A 14,014-nucleotide genomic window follows, 5' to 3' on the forward strand; every position below is an offset into this window, starting at 1 on the left:
TGAACAAATGGAAAGATATGAAATTAATTCAATAGTACCTAAAGAGGCCACACACACATTGGGGTAAAAATCATTTCATGACCAAAAACTGTCCCTGCACCAAAATGAATAGTCTAGTGGCTGCCCGCAATGAGACCTCAAGGGGGACCGATTGGATGGAGGTTTGTGGGGATTAGGTTGGAGATGTGGGAAACGGGACTGCCAGTATCACCAATTGGAAGGGAAAGTAGAGGATTAGAAAGAATAGCAACAACAATCAAGGAGGGGGTGTTCGGGACACACTAGGCAATGGGGGTTGGCAGGCAGGGGTCAGTAAAGACTCGTGTTGTTAATATGACATTGTGAGGAGCACTCCTGTTCCTTCTGGCTTCACAATCATCTAAGTGTTTTAATAAAGCTACATCTTTGCTGGAAGCCTGCATTTACCCCTTTGAGGACTTGCGATTAGCCCACAGCAGGGTAGGAATTTCCAGCAGCTGGCATGTTTTCTGGTGGTGGAAGCAGCTCGCAATTGGTTGCCAGCAGTATCTTCTGGTCCTGCCGATATCTACACTATTTTCATGCTCACTTGTCCTGCCATCAGGGAACCCACCATGGCGGGCAGGGGGGTCTTCTTTGGAGTGCCCGAGAGATCCCATTAGCAGGACGGGCCAGAAAATCCCACCCGCGGACTTGTTTTTCTTCAATGCAGTCGGCACCAGCTGTCTTGGGGCAAACCATCGTTGCAGCAGGCGCCTCAACATGACCTAAGTCCTTTATTTGCAAATGTAACAATCCTTGTGTCTATTTCAGATTTCAGCCATAGTTGCACAATCTTTTGCTATACCAGGGGTTCCGAAACTGGGGTCCATGGAACGCAGGGGGTCCATGGGAGCTTCCAAGGGTGTTCACGGCAAGACAGGCACATTTGAAAAAAATGCTACAGAGCTGCTTGTCCAGAGGCTGGCTTCTCCAGAAACCACAGTGTGGAGGGTCGCAACATGGGCCTCAGAGCAGGAGGGGGGAGTGTGAGGGGAGAGGGGAGTGTGGGGGAGCAGGTGGTAGGGGACGAGGGGGGTAAGGGAGCAGGTCAGGAGCGGGAGGAAATGGGGTAAATTTGTGAGGGAGAGTGTGAAGAGAGAGGGTGAGCGTGTTGACAACCCACTTTACTACACTGTTATGTTGATCCTTAGAAAGAAAGTATTGCATTTATGTAGTGGTTTTCATGACTACAGGGCACATCAGTGTGTTTTGCAGCCATTGGAGTACTTTTAAAGTGTAGTCACTGTTGTAACATAAGAAACATGGCAGCCAATTGGCACAAATAAACTGATGCAATAATGACCAGTTAATCTGTTTTTGTGTGTGGCTCGAGGGATTAATATCAGATAGGACTCTGGGGATAGTGCCAAGGGATCCTTGGTTTAGTATCTTATTAGAAAGATCATAGCGGCATGGTGGCACAGTGGTCGGCACTGCTGCCTCACATAGCCAGTGATCTGGGTTCAATTTCAGCTTTGGGTGACTGTATGGAGTTTGCATGTTCTCCCGCGTCTGTGTGGGTTTCCTCCGGGTGCTCTAACTTCCTCCTATTGTGCAAAGATGTGCAGGTTAGGTGGATTGTTCATGCTAAATTGCCCGTTAGTGTCCCAAGATGTATAAGTTAGGGGGATTAAGCATGGTAGTGTGTGGGGTTACGGGGATAGGGCAGAGGGATTTCCCTGGTTGGGGTACTCTGCCAGAGAGTCGGTGCAGACTCAATGGGCTGAGTGGCCTTGTTCTGCACTATAAAGGTTCTATGGGATCATATGGTTCTAAAATAATCAGATTGTAGTTTTATTAAGAGAACATAAACACGAATAAAACAAGGAATAACAAAGAAAGTAAGGAAATTTAGGGATGTAATTTGATTTGGTGACCATCTTAAAACTCAATCACTTAACTGCACTTTTGAAAGCTTCTGGGAAAACTGCAGTCAATCTTTTGTGTTGTAAGCACTAGTGTATTTGTTATGGACAGAGGAAAGATGAAAGGGATGGTTTCCCATCTCTAGTCTGACTGAAGACATGTTTTTAAGAGGAAAAAGTGCTTAAACATTCCTGAGTGCTGTAACTATCAAACCCAAACAAATTATAAGCGTTCTCGTAAGTTTTAAAAAAGAAAGATAAATGTTTATTATTGAACATCTCAATATGTTCCCAACCACACCCACTTATATACTCATAGAGACACACAAACACTCAAGAAAAGTTTGTAATTACAAAATGTAGCTTGTGCTTTGGTCTTAAAAGTTCAAAAATTCTTTGGCCAACATGCTAATTTTCCCCAAGATGAAGTCTGCAGGAACTGGTGCTACCAAACCATGGAGAAGGCATGGACTCAAATGTTGCACCAAAGTCTAACTTATGTGTAGGCTCCAATGTTCATGGGCAGGGGAGAAGAGTGCAGGGGAAACTGAAAATCACCATGGAACCCAGAAAAGCCAAGTCGTGAATGGTTTGCTGAACTTCATGGCAAAATCTCCTTTTTTTTCCACTTGCTGCTCAGTGGCCAACGTATATGACAGTCTGGCAGGTGACTAGAAGGAGAAAATGTCAGCTGCTGAAAGTCGCAAGCAATGACCCTTGGAATGGTCCCCAGCAATCCGGAGATGATCAGGGCTGGGGTGGGCATTGCAGAGGGGGAGGTCTGTGATCGTGGCAGGGAGGTGAGTGGCAGGAGGGAATACCAAAAGCGTCTTTGGAATATGTTAATGAAGTGCCTTCCCTCTAACTCAGCTCACTCATACACCACGGTATGTGCCAACATGAGAAAGACAATAACCAGAATTTTCCAGCCCCTCCTGTGGTGCGCTTTCCGATGGTTTCACCATTGGCCACCGATGAGTCCCGCCAAAATTAATGGCCATTTATGTTGCTTGTCGGCCAAACCCACCATGGGGATCAACTTCAGTGGGACTGGAACATCACACAGCAGGGAGGGCCGAACATCCCATCCAGTGGCTACATACCCGGTGTACCAGAAACACATTCCCTAAATTCAAAAGCAAAATATCGCAGATGCTAGAAATCTGAATTAAAAACAAAAAATGTTGGATAAACTCAGCATGTCTGGCAGCTTCTGTGGAGAGAGAAACAGAGTAAAACATTTCGGATCTAAATGATCCTCTTACAGAACGTTTTAGATCAAATGATCCTTCTGTAGATCACTTAGATCCAAAATATTTCCAGGAATGTTGCCAGACCTGCTGAGTTTATCCAGCATTTTCTGTTTTCAACCACTAAATTTAAGTAATTAACCCCAACCATCTCTCAGATGTTTTTGTGGGGTTATTATCAAGGCAATTCTGCACTCTCTTGTTTCTTTCTCTATAAACGGTATGCTTTGTCTGAGTAGCGCGCAAGAAACAATACTTTTCACTGTGTACTAATGCATGTGACAATAATAAATCAAATCAAATCAAATCAAAGTTTGTATTCAACATTCAATTGGGGAGGAGTGTTGAGGGCAGAAGAAAGAGACTAGGTTCGGAGCAAAGCTATCAAGACTATCCTTATCTCACATCATGCAACCAGTCAAACTGCCTTGTTTCAGAGGCGCATCGCTGGGAAATATGAACAGCAAATATCTAATAGTTTGTAAGCTGTTGATTGATGTCCAGTCTGGCACTATTAGTTACATATTTTAGACTTTTAAGTTACTCAGTTTGGGTCTCAATTTTGAAACAGTTAAAAACATTGGAAGGTTGAAACCCTTTCAAGATCACACTTCCATCAAGCTTTTGCTTGGAAAGCCCACTCCTTGCCCTTAAGTAGGATGACCCATGAACTTATATATCAAGTGATATTAGTGTCAGTAAAACCAATAAGGTTGTGTATTTTGAAGAAAAGGCTGTCCCTAATTGAGCTGAAGTAAATACAACAGCAGCAGCTTTCAGCACTGACATTTCATCAACTGCTTTCACAGTCATTAAAGACCCTTCACATTAATGTTTGAACAACTGTTCAGTGCAAGGACGTTACTTTTTTTTAAATTTTCAGATAGCCTTGGAACAAAGTGGACAGTTGTTCGAACTGACTGAAACTGCAAATCTTTAACTTTGCATTGCCCACCCAAACACTAATTAATGGCCAATTGAACTGATAAATTACCCAGTTCTGAACTCCTCTCTGTCTATATTGTTATATTATTCGTAAAGAACTAGGAACTAATTGTTATGCAAATTTACATCCAGGTTGCCACATTTTACTACTGCACAACAGTCAGGTGCTGAGCAACAAGGTATTGGTGCATCAGCCACACAGAGAACTGTAAGAAACCCATTTGACAAATGTCTAGCATTTTGAGTCCAAACATGTGATTATTTCTGGAAAATTTGAAGGAAAATTGTTATCCATGGAAAGATGCTCTGAAAATGAGAAATGACATGCCAAAAGGGTACTCGGGGAAAACGGAGATTCAACAGGTATGAACAATCCAAATCAGGGGGTCACATGAAGGAAAAAATGTGCACTGTGTATTCTATGTCACTAAAACAGATGATTCTGCTATCCTGGGGTTGAGCAGTTGTAAAGAGTTGCAGTTTATCTAAGTAAATCATGAGATGAAGGAGGACAAACTGATGGTTGAAGGTAGCAGATTGGGTGAATTCCATGTAGTGAAAAAAGACAAGCCAAATGGATGGCTAAGAATTTTCATAAAATTGTAGAATCCCTACAGTGCAGAAAGAGGCCATTTGGCCCTTCATGCCTGAATTGACAACAATCCCACCTAGGCTCGCTCAAATAATCCCACTTATTTACCCTGGCACTAAGGGGCAATTTAGCATGACCAATCAACCTAACCTGCACATCTTTGGAGTATGGGAAGAAACCAGAACACCCAGATGAAACCTATGTAAACACGAGGAGAACATGCAAACTCCACACAGACAGTCATCCGTGGCCGGGATTGAATTTGAGTCCCTGGCACTGTGAGGCAGCAGTGCTAATCACAGTGCCGCCATGTTGTGCCGGACGCCAAGGATTTGAATCAAACAATAAAGAGTCACGACCCTTATTGAAATGCTGGAAGAGATCATACCGGCACAGCCATTGGAAAATGTTTTCAGCATATGGGGAGCGATGCCGCATTGAGATTCAACTCAGCAATGAACAGTGTATCAGAGATTAAACCAGGTAAAATTTCAATGATAAGTATCAGGATAAGGAGTGTGTATCTAGCCCAAGTCTCCAACATGGAAGTCAATATAAGAGACACTTGTGTAGTGTCTGGGCAGCACAAATCAGCCCATTGGAAGTTTAAACTTCCTGGGTAATTGCAGTGCTGTGTACGTGGCAGAACTTTTTCAGGATCCTAACACACATCACGGAATTAAATACAGATTTTGCCGTTAGTCTTTTAATATCTAGGCCATTAAATTTTTTAAAATTAATAATTGAAACAGTTAATTTAATATGAGGTATTTTATTTAAAGGAAGTTGGATGTTACATATTGGAGGCGATTCTCCCAGCCCGTTTTGCTGTTCTAGCAGTGCATTGGGCCAGGAGACATCAGCGGAAGCCATTTCGTACGCTTCCCACTGGGCACCACAGTCTCTGCGTGTCTCCCAGCCAAAGGTTTCCAGAGTAATCAGTTCCTTACTGGAAATCGGCATAGAGCTGATCAGCATATGGAAATGGAGATTTCCATGTGATTAATGGGCCAGGGACTGAAGTCTCTGGGCCCGCTTGCATCTCCCACCCCGCTAGGAGTGGTTGACTAATGGGGGACAGGCAGCTGACTCCGAGTGAAGAGAGGCCTTTGAGCCTCCCCCCAGGAGATCAAGTGTAAGGGAGTTGCCCCTACGGCAGTGTCAGCCTGGCAGTGTCAGCTTGGCACTCTGGTACTGCCCAAGGGGCAAACTGGCAATGCCCAAGAAGCACATTGGCACTACCTACCTGGCATTGGGCAGTGCCAAGGGGGCAGGGCCAGAGTGGGCGGGTCCTATTGGGGCAGGAGTTATGGGAGGTGGGACTTATTAGGAGGGCAATCGGTGTGTGATGCACAGTGTTGGAGATTGAATCTGAAAATCATGCTAAAAAACTGGTGGAAGTTACTCCTGTTTTCACATGAATTGCGGATTTAGAATTTTTTTGGGACAATCCCGGCCATTATTTGTAAACTTTAAGAAGTAATTGTTATGTGAATTTACATCCAGAGTGCCACAGTTGCTGCTGCACTGAGACAGGTGCTAGGCGACAATGTATCAGTCCCGCAGCCACATGGAGAACTATCAGAAATACATTTGCTGAAGCTTCAGTATTTCTAGTCTAAAAGTGTGATTATTTTGAACTTTTGGGAACAACAAAGTAAAGACATCTATATCAATAAATCTGTTTTCTACTCTAAGGACAACTGATGTCATAGACTTCACCCTGGGGTCTAAGAGGCTAATGAGATAGTAGAGGCATTGGTGTTGATTTTCCAAAATTCCCTAGATTCTGGAACGGTTACGTCAGACTGGAAAGTAGCAAATGTGACCTCTCTGTTGAAGAAGGGAGAGAGGCGGAAAACAGGAAAGTATAGGCCAGTTATCTGTCAGGGGGAAGATGCTAGAATTGATCACCAAGGAGGTTATGACTGGGCACTTCGAAAAAATGTAGGTAATCGGGAATAGTCAGCATGGTTTTGTGATAGGGAAATCATGTTTAATCAATTAATTAGCATTCCTTGGTGAAGTAACATGTGCTATGGATAAAGGGGAGCCTGTACTTGGATTTCCAGAAGGCATTTGATAAGATATCATATCAAAGGATTGTGTAAAATTTAAGCTTGTTGTGTTTGGGGGTTTGGGGTGGGGGGCGGTACCATATTATTAGGGAAAGAAGATTAGCAGGATCTGATGACTGGAGTCCTGGAGGGATCAGTGCTGGGAACTCAATGATTTACAACTTATGTCAATGACTTGGCTGAGGGGAGCAAAGGCATGATTCTTGTTAGGCAAGGAAATTGAAAGTCATAGGGGGTAAATGAGAATGTGGGATTGAAAACACAAACAAATCAACCATGATCTTATTGAATGGCAGAATAGGCTCAAAGGGCTGAATGGCCTACCTCTGCTCCTAGTTTGCAAGTTCGCATGAACAATTAACTTATTAATTATTGTTTTCTGGTATTGGCAATATTTATGAGCTACAAGAAACAATTGTTCCTGTGCTGTAAAACAAATTGTAATTAATATTTGAGCTCTTCAATTGCACAGCAATAGATGTGACTGCCAATCAGTCTCAAGCACCCTGAAGGCAGACACAGTTTGTGGTGGGCACACAGCTGGCAGGTGAAGTATCATGAGGGAAAATGTGAAGTTGTTCACTTTGGCAGGAAGAATAAAATGGCAGAGTGTTACTTAAATGAAGAACAACTACAGAATTCTGAGCTGAAGAGAGATCTAGCCCAGAATTTTACAGCCCCATCCACCATAGGAATCGAAGCAGACGAGGGGCAGACCATGGAAAGGTCCATTGATCTCGGGTGAGATTTTACAGTTTTGAGACTAGTGATGCTGTAAAATCCCACCCCTAGAGAATGAGTCACAAAAAAAGATTGTAATAAAGATCCTTTATTACAATAGAAACTGAACATAAAAATAAGGATATTATGCTTAGGTTATATAGGCCATCGGTAAGACCACATCTTGAATACTGTATGGGCAGTTTAGTCTCCTTATTTAAATAAGGGGTGCAAATGCGTTGGAGGCAGTTCAGAGGAGGTTTATGAGATTGATATCTGGAATGTGCGGGTTGAGGAAAGTTTGGACAGAGTGGACATTTTTTACTAGAATTTAGAAGAGTGAGGGATGATTTGATTGAAGTATATAAGATTCTGAATGGCTTTGATGAATTGGACGTGGAAAGGATGTATCCTCTTCTGGGTGAGTCCAGGGACATTGTTGTAGAATTAGAGGTCACTATTATAAAATTTAGGATAGAATTTAAAAGATATTCTTTCTTCCAGAGGGTTGTGCGACTTTGGAGCTCTCAGAAGGCGATTGAGGAGGGGGTCATTAAATATTTTTAAGGTGGAAGGTAGATAGATTCTTGTTAGGCAAGGAAATTGAAAGTCATAGGGGGTAAATGAGAATGTGGGATTGAAAACACAAACAAATCAACCATGATCTTATTGAATGGCAGAGTAGGTTTGAATGGCTGAATGGCCTACCTCTGCTCCTAGTTTGCAAGTTCACATGAACAATTAACTTGTTAATTATTGTTTTCTGGTATTGGCAATATTTATGAGCTACATGGAAGCAACACTTCATCTGCTGATAAACAAATTGTAATTAATATTGAACTCTTCAACTGCACAGCGAGAGATGCGAGTACCAGTCAGTCTCAAGCGACCTAACACAAGTTGTTAAGTGCTGGCACTTAGCAGCTATTAGTTCCCAATTGATTGTCTTAATTCCAGTATTTATTCCACGTTGACATTTCACTGCTGAACAAATGTGGCAATGATTCAGATTCTTGAATAAGAAGAAGGACCTGACGTTTAAAAGTTGCTTGGATGAACACTGGAACCAAGTACTATTGTCAGAGGGTGCATTGATCACCTTTACCATGGCTTATTTCACTAATTTCTAAATTATTTTGAAAGCCAAAATAGAATGTGCAAGAGCAATTCAAAATGCGTGGGGGCATTAGACTTAATCCATCAAATCTGGTAGGTATAGGATGGGATACTCCTGAATTATCAAATTAAAAAGTTTATTAGTCACAAGTGGGCTTACATTCATACTGTAATGAAGTTACTGTGAAAATCCCCTACTCCCCACATTTCAGCTGCTGTTCGGGTACACTGAGGGAGAATTTAGCATGACCAATGCATAGCAGTGGCGTTATCATGATGCCATTCACTCATAATTCAGTTTTTCAGAATAGAGTTGTGTTGCTATGACATTTGACATCCCAGTCAAATCAATACCACAACAAAAACAGAAAATGCTGGAAAATCCCAGCAAGCGTGGTAGCATCTATGGGGAGAGAACAGAGCCAAAGATTTGAGTCTAGCTGACCCTTCGTCAGAGCTCTGATAGAGGGCCATCTAGACTCAAAACATTGGCTCTATTCTCTACCAACAGATGCTGTCAGACCTGCTGAGATTTTCCAGCATTTTCTGTTTATGTTTCAGAATCTAACATCCGCAGTATTTTGCTTAATTCATTACCACACTGTATCTTTCGAAATTGGGCCAAATAATTCAGGGTTTCAATCAAGCCAAACTGAACTTACAGAATGAGCTTGGAATTATAAGTAACAGTGTTCTGGGACTAACTTTTCTCAGAAACTAATTTAAATGTCTGTGTATATGTGCCCTCAAGTTTGTTAGGTTTAACCCATCCAGTTAAATCTTCTGGATAAGATTCATTGACTTTCTCAAGTCCATGCAGCTTTGGGCCACGTTGTTGACTGAGTGCTGGAAGTAAAGTTAATCTGATAACCTCATTGCAGCAGGAAGTAAAGTATTTGTCATATGAGCTGAAGTTTTAAGAAGGTTTGGAGATCATGGAAAAACATTGGGCAAACTTTAAAAAATTGTGACAGGATAAGGGGGATATTAGAGGACAGTGATGAAGCAAGCAGAAGGATTCAGGGACAGGGTTGAGTCATGTCCACTAATCCCAGAAGCAGTTTGGAGGTGGAGGAGTGGACCCTAATGAGGAGGAGGATTGATCATGTCTGGGGCCTGATCTAAAGGGCTGCCTTGGACACTGTTCCTGCTGTGAGGGAGAGAGCTGGTCACCTGTAGCAAGGTCATGGGAGGAGATGTCTGTTAGCAGTCAGGTGAGGAAGACCTGTAATTTTTGGCTAACTGGTTAGCCACACTGGAAGGCATGGCCCATTAAGGGCCTTTCATAAGGAACTATAGATTTATAGTTGCCTGTTGAGCTTCTCAAATAAAGGACCACACAGCAGTCACTTAATATTGGCAGCACTTCACAAGATCCTGCCATGCAGATGTTTGCATCTTCATAACTTTAGTGGGTCCTGAGGTTCTACATGAACTGAGATTAGCACAATGCATCAGGGACTGAATTATGGACCCCGCATGCAGAGCCTTAACCTTTCCACTTACCTTTTCACCTCCCATATTTCCAGATGTGAGTACCCAGGTGTCCTGGATGGTGTCATTTGTCTGGATAGTCCAGTTCAGTTTCTGGTCAATGATAGCCCCAGGATACTGATAGTGTGGGAATTCAATGATGACAATGCCATTGAATGTCAAGGGGCAATGGTTAGAACTTCTCTTGTTGGAGGTGGCCATTGCCTGGCTCTTGTGTGGCGTGAATGTCACTTACAATTTGTCAGCCCAAGCCTAGATATGCTCTCGGTTTTGTTATATTTGAAGATGGAATGCTTCAGTATCTGAGGAGCCATGAATGTATTGTGCAGTCATCAGCAAACATCCCACTTCTGATCTTATGATGAGAGGAAGGCCATTGATAAAGCATCTGAGAAACTCCTGCTGTAATTTCCTGCAGCTGAAATGATTAACCTCCAACCTTCATAACCATCTTCCTCTGTGCCAGGTATGATTTCAACCAGCAGAGCATTTTACCCGTGTTGCCCATTGATTCCAGTTTTGCTAAAGCTGTAAAATATGACTCTGTGTGTCTAGGTCCTGCTTGGTAGCAATGTTGATGACTCCTTCCACCACTTTACTGGTGATTGAGAGTAGACTGATGGAGTGGTAGTTGGCTGGGTTAGATTATTCCTGCTTTTTGTGCGCAGAACATATCTGTACATTTTTCCACATTGCAAGCTAAATGCCAGTATTGTAGCTGCTGTACCAGAAAAGCTTGCCTGGAGACATGGCAAGTTCTGGAGCACAAGTCTTCAGGAATATTGCTGGACTATTGTCAATGCAGTATCCAATGGCTTCAGCTATTTGTGATATCATGTGGAGTGAATTGAATTGGCCGAAGACTGAATCTGTGCTGCTGGAGATCTTTGGATGAGGCCAAACTGGATCATCTATTCAGCACTCTGGCTAATATTGTTGTGAATGCTTCAATCTTATCTTTTGCACTGATGTGTTGGGCTCCTCCATCATTGGTGATGGGGATATTTGTGGACCCTCCTCCTTCAGTGAGTTGTTTAATTGTCCACCATCATTCGCGGCTGGGTATGGCAGGACTGCATTGCTTAGATCTGATCCGTTGTTTTTGGGATCACTTATCTTTGTCTATTACTTTCTGTTTATCCTGCTTGGCAGACATGTAGCCCTGTGTTGTAGCTTCACCAAGTTGACACCTCATTTTCAGGTATGCCTGATGTTGCTCCTGACATGCCCTCCTACACTGTTCATTGAACTAGGGTTGATCCCCTGGTTTGGTGATAATGGTAGAGTGGGGGATATGCCAGGCCATGCTGTCACAGATTGTGATTGAGCACAATTGTGCTGTTGCTGATAGCCCACAATGTCTCATGGATGCCCAGTCTTGCATTCTAGAGCTCTTCAAAGCTTATCCCAATTAGCCTGTCAGTACTGCCATTCAACATGATGGAGGCTATCCTTAATGTGAAGATGAAACCTTGGCCGGAATTCTCCAGCTGTTCATGCCCACCACCGCTGCAAGCAAGTGCAGACATTGGCTCCATTCACTGTAACGGGATCAGAGAATCTTGCTGGTGTGAATGGTTGGAGAATTCTGGCCAAATTCGCCACAAGATCTGTGTGGTGATCAATCCTATCAATACTGATTTGATTTGATTTGATTTATTATTGTCTCATGTATTTATATACTGTGAAACGTATTGTTTCTTGCTGGCTATACAGGCAAAGCATACAGTTGATTAAGTACATAGAGGAGAAGGAAAGGAGAGGGCACAGAATGTAGTGTTACAGCTGTAACTAGGATATAGAGAAAGATTAATATATGGTAGGTCCATTCAAAAGTCTGATGGCAGCAGGGAAGAAGCTGTTCTAGTGTCAGTTGATCCGTGACATCAGACTTTTGTATCTTTTTTCCGACGGAAACAAGTGGAAGAGAGTATGTCCAGGGTGCATGGGGACCTTGATTATGCTGAATTGCTTTTCCAAGTCAGCAAGGAGTGTAGACAGAGTCAATAGATGGGAGGTTGGATTGTGTGATGGACTGGGCTACCTTCACAACCTCTTTGTAGTTTCTTGTGGTCTTGCTCTGAGTAGGAGTCATATCAAGCTGTGACACATCTGGAAAGGATGCTTTCTATGGTGCATCTGTAAAAGCTGGTGAGAGTCAGAGCAGATGTGTCGAATTTCCTTAGTGTCCTGAGAAAGTAGATGTGTTGGTGGACTTTCCTAACTATAGCATCGAGATGGAGGGTCCAGGACAGGTTATTGGTGATTTGGACACCTAGAAACCTGAAGATCTCATTATAAACTATTTTGGAACGATGCATCTGTGGCAGCCTGGGAGGTGAGGATGAGGTCAAGAACATTTCTCCCTCTTGTTGGTTTCCTCACCATTTACCGCAGTCCCAGTTTTGAAGCTGTGTAATTTATGTTCCAGCCAGATGGTCTGTGTTGGTATTACTGAGCATTCTTGGTGGTGGACATTGAAGTCCCTCATTCAGAGGCCATCCTTGCCGTCCTCACTGCTGCCTCCGCCAGCTGAGTCCGGATGTTCAGCAAATGACCCAGGAGATTTGCTCCATTCACTTTCATCTCAGGTTCTGCAGACATAGTGGTTCTACTTCATGGCTTTGGAATTTGTTGTTTAGTGATGCAACTATTCAGTCATCTTAGGAACTGCAGTTTCAAGTCATTAGAATGTTATCTCTGTGTTTTTATAATTTAATCAGTGCTTTTCAGTCAGTAAATACATAAAATAATTTTCAGTATAAAGCATTTCTTTGTCAAGGCATTTGAACTATAACCTTAATAGGCCAATAGCCTGATAATGATGGTCCTCCTCTGCAAGTGGCCGTTATCATGATTTTGGGGCCTGCTGTCTGGGTTTCTCAAAGGTATGCAACCATTTCCTTAAAGTCAACCACAAACTGGCATGTAGGCTGGAACTGTTATGGCAAACATGATTGCTTTAAAATAAATGAATCCTGGCAGCTGCTCAGGAAACCTGCACATGGTTGCAGGAAGGCCTTATTGTGGTTGCACACAACCTGCATGTTGATGGAGTGGAATGATTTTCTGTTCAAGAATGTCTCCGGTTGCTGCCCTGATGCCCTCATATCAACATGGGTACAATATATCACTTCAAACTCATGGAAAGCTGGTTATGGAGGCGAAGTCCATTGTCCTCTACGTATCTAATGCTGCATCTGTGGAGAAGCTGATGTATTCCCCAATCTGAGCAATGATGACAGAGATGATGCACTCACAGGGTCTAATTAAGAGATATTGTTGAAGTTTGTGGCAGGTCTGGAAGGAGCCAGCCACATATAATTTGAGGTTCACAGTAATCTTAAGTGTAACTGGTGGGACATGGTATTTAGCTGATTGTGGCACAAAGTTTTCCTCCACCATGGTACAGATGTCTCTAACCATTTCTCTTGAAATTTGGAGCCTTCGCCTGTACTGCCTCTCAGTCATATTGAAAAAAACTTCTTCGGAGTCAGTATGCCGTTCAATCAGGGTAGTATCTTCTCCTCCTTCCTTCTGTGCTGTGGTGGCTCTGTCCTTTCCTGCTTGGATACCCAGGCTCTGGCAGTACATTACCGCCACTGCCCTTCCTCAATTGCTTGCACATGGGAAGTTGGTGTGCCCATTTATTTTTGCTTCCTAACTTCACAAGACTCTCTGGCAGTCTGCCCTGTCTCCCACTTTGCTAGCCCGAAGTGAGGAATACTCCTGAGGGGTCACACAGATCTGCCCTTCCTCTTTCACAACCCCACCTCCTGTCTGTCACCAACCCCTATCCCTGAAATAAGGCCTTCAGTGTTTGAAATGTTACTTTGCAGAGCTCTGCATACCTATAATGGACCTTCAGTAGCACTTATGCCTCCTTCGTAAATTTGTGACTCCCACGCTGTGACCAGTGAACACTTAGCTCAG

The sequence above is a fragment of the Carcharhinus amblyrhynchos genome, chromosome 1 (genome assembly GCF_965287045.1).
Source record: "Carcharhinus amblyrhynchos chromosome 1, sCarAmb.v2.hapA, whole genome shotgun sequence".
NCBI classification, from domain to species: Eukaryota; Metazoa; Chordata; class Chondrichthyes; order Carcharhiniformes; family Carcharhinidae; genus Carcharhinus; species Carcharhinus amblyrhynchos.